We start from the raw sequence: 3,680 nt of genomic DNA, 5'->3' as shown, positions 1-3,680 counted from the left end.
ACACATACAGTTTGTTTCACAAACAAACAGCTGTGGTCACATTTAGAGTCAGCTATAGTGCAGTACAGTGCAGTAACATCACTGGGACAGACCGACAGCTGGTTTACAGTGAAGACAAAAGCTTTTACTCTTTACAGCCTGGCGATGTAAGTAACACTACAGCTGTGGACATCCTCAGTCCTGGGGACAGTACTGAGCACAGTGATACCCCCACCAGTATAGCAGAAGCGTTTCCGCACACTAAGTATCAGAGAATCTAGTCTGGGCAGAAAGGATTCTGCTAGACTGGGAAGGGGGTGCAGGAAGGGCAAGGAGGCAGCTCTCATTCAGGATGGAGGGGGGGAGGAATGGGAGAGAATGGAGAGAAATAGAAAGATAGAGAGATCACTTTGTCATACTCTTCACCATCTCCAGCTCTTCAATGGGCCTCCATTTCTGGTTGATAGTGACCAGCTGCAGTTGGGAGAAAACCACACCCACTTACACAACAACAACAATAACACTTATCGGTCAAATGTTACTACAAATACTCACCAGCGTTGGGGTCAATTCCATTTAGATTTAGTCAATTGACAAAGTCAAGTAAAGTTCAAGTTCCAGTTTTCCTCATTGCTTGATTAGAATTACAGTCTCAGTCAACTTCCTGGATTGACAAAATTTCAATGGAATTGACACCAACCCTGCTGCTTCACACTACATCCACAGTCAATCAATCCCACAGGACATCAAATCATCCCTACTGCATCTGCCTCCTTTATCAATAGGTCCCCATGCAAAGAATCAACTGTGAATACAGATGTTTAGATAACAGTTGAAATTACTTTTAGATGACAGTAGAACACTGCATTGGCACACAACCTATACCCATAACGTTACCCACAGAGTGGTCTCAATACCCATACCAATATCAACTTAGAGTGGTCCTCTATCAGAAATAACTAGGCATATGAAGAGTGTTTATAATGTAAAGCATACACAGCACACTAATTAAGCCTAAAAAAGCAAGAAAATGTCAAAACTAACAGATAGGTTAGAAATAGACAGACATAAAAGTGTTTATAATGTTATCAATCACCTTCTGTGGTTTAGATGGGTCCAGTCTCCCCAGGGTTCAGGGTTTGTGCTTTTATTTAAACTGAAAGAAAGTTAGAGAAATGATTAAAACAGAATATATCTCTGCCTGCTATGCCAGGGTTTGTCTTTATCGAAATATAAAGTTAAAGGGGCAGGCTTGTCAGAGACTGATAAACAAATTCACATAATGAAATCAGCATGGGGCTACAGTTAAAGCTAGATCATACCAGGTTAGTACTTCAAGTTTCTAATCGTACCCATTACTAGAAACACAAGGAAATATAATGCACATGCAAATAAGATAAAATGCAGATTACCCAGACCAAGATTAAATCTTACCCTATACTAAAATTACTAAAAATGCTTTAGTAAAGTACTAGGTTTAATAGGGTCCAGGAAGCCATAACAATGTACAGCAAATACATGATAAAATACATCAAATCTCACATGACATCCTTCTTTGTAAATAGGAAGTAGAGTGAGGTAGAGGTGGCTCCTACAGCAGCCAATGCCACAATGCCGATCAGAGGAATGAGCTGGGAGAGAGAAACAGGTAGCTGTCAGGATAAGGGCCTCATACGTGGATAGCATGGTTGGTCCTAACTCTATTTGAGAATTGGGTTCTACATACTTTAATTCAGGAAGTAAGGGAAACGGAATTCCCATAAATAAATACAACTTAAATTATTTATTTGTAATTTAATTTAAACTCTTGCAGGGAATAACCTTGCTAGGATAGGAAGAACGAATGACCCTCGGCAGAAAACATAGAAACACATAGAATAAATAGAGAGAAACTCACCTCTTTCCTCTTCCTCAGCATCTGAATAAATCCAGACTTCATTTTTATTTTTCAAATTCCCTTCAGGTATTTAAAAGAAAACACGTAGGATTGTTTTAAATGATTGAGTTGAATATTAATCTGGTAACAACTATTATTCTGTCTAGCAAATATTTAATCTGTGTAGGTCCATCCTATAGGGCAACAGGTCTATAGATGCTGTCCGTCTCACCTGCTGCCGCCAGAGTCCCAAGGTCCCTGTGAGCAGAGCATCCTGATCGTCTATTGAAGTAGGCTACTATCCGACCAGAGGTGATACGAGTTGTAAAGCACTTAGACATTTTCGCTTTCAAAATCCTTCACAGCGTTTCAATTGAGCCGGCGGTTGATCAACTTTCCTCTGTGAGTGTGAGCGCATCGCCCCCCTGTGGTTTCAAATGTTCAAGGTGAAAATGCCAAGTGCATTTCTGTTGCACCTTTTCTGAGCGTCCTGAAAGCAGATAACTCTTTCAAGTAAATATAATTGTTAGAACCATTTCGATAGAAAATAAAATGTGTTTAAATTGTGTATGAAATGTAAAGAGACTATTATTTAGGGAAAATAAATATGTTTAGAAAACCCTTATATTTTGTTTATTGTGACCCTAGTGGTCACCTGTACTGACCAACAAATTAATATGTTGCAGTCAGTCAATGATAGACACCAAGCAAACACATCATTTTGAACTACACTGAATAGAAATACAATGCTCAAAAAACTAAAGGGAACACTAAAATAACACATCCTAGATCTGAATGAATTAAATATTCTTATTAAATACTTTTTTCTTTACATAGTTGAATGTGCTGACAACAAAATCACACAAAAATTATCAATGGAAATCAAATTTATCGACCCATGGAGGTCTGGATTTGGAGTCACACTCAAAATTAAAGTGGAAAACCACACTACAGGCTGATCCAACTTTGATGTAATGTCCTTAAAACAAGTCAAAATGAGGCTCAGTAGTGTGTGTGGCCTCCACGTGCCTGTATGACCTTCCTACAACGCCTGGGTATGCTCCTGATGAGGTGGCGGATGGTCTCCTGAGGGATATCCTCCCAGACCTGGACTAAAGCATCCGCCAACTCCTGGACAGTCTGTGGTGCAACGTGACGTTGGTGGATGGAGCGAGACATGATGTCCCAGATGTACTCAATTGGATTCAGGTCTGGGGAACGGGCGGGCCAGTCCATAGCATCAATGACTTCCTCTTGCAGGAACTGCTGACACACTCCAGCCACATGAGGTCTAGCATTGTCTTGCATTAGGAGGAACCCAGGGCAAACCGCACCAGTATACGGTCTCACAAGGGGTCTGAGGATCTCATCTCGGTACCTAATGGCAGTCAGGATACCTCTGGCGAGCACAAGGAGGGCTGTGCGGCCCCCCAAAGAAATGCCACCCCACACCATGACTGACCCACCGCCAAACCGGACATGCTGGAGGATGTTGCAGGCAGCAGAACGTTCTCCACGGCGTCTCCAGACTCTGTCACGTCTGTCACGTGCTCAGTGTGAACCTGCTTTCATCTGTGAAGAGCACAGGGCGCCAGTGGCGAATTTGCCAATCTTGGTGTTCTCTGGCAAATGCCAATCGTCCTGCACCGTGTTGTGCTGTAAGCACAACCCCCACCTGTTTCTGACCGTTTGAGCAGACACATGTACATTTGTGGCCTGCTGGAGGTAATTTTGCAGGGCTCTGGCAGTGCTCCTCCTACTCCTCCTTAAACAATGGCGGAGGTAGCGGTCCTGCTGCTGGGTTGTTGCCCTCCTACGGCCTCCT

The 3,680-nt window shown here is 42.4% G+C and overlaps 1 pseudogene; it reads right to left on the bottom strand.

Annotated features, from left to right (window-relative positions):
* Positions 1-299: 299 nt before the first annotated feature.
* On the bottom strand, positions 300-2,253 carry LOC121842167 (annotated as a pseudogene).
* Between the last annotated feature and the right edge of the window lie 1,427 nt (positions 2,254-3,680).

This window comes from Oncorhynchus tshawytscha, unplaced genomic scaffold (genome assembly GCF_018296145.1).
Source record: "Oncorhynchus tshawytscha isolate Ot180627B unplaced genomic scaffold, Otsh_v2.0 Un_contig_1356_pilon_pilon, whole genome shotgun sequence".
Classification (NCBI taxonomy): domain Eukaryota; kingdom Metazoa; phylum Chordata; class Actinopteri; order Salmoniformes; family Salmonidae; genus Oncorhynchus; species Oncorhynchus tshawytscha.
This window is presented reverse-complemented; position numbering and strand designations above follow the sequence as displayed.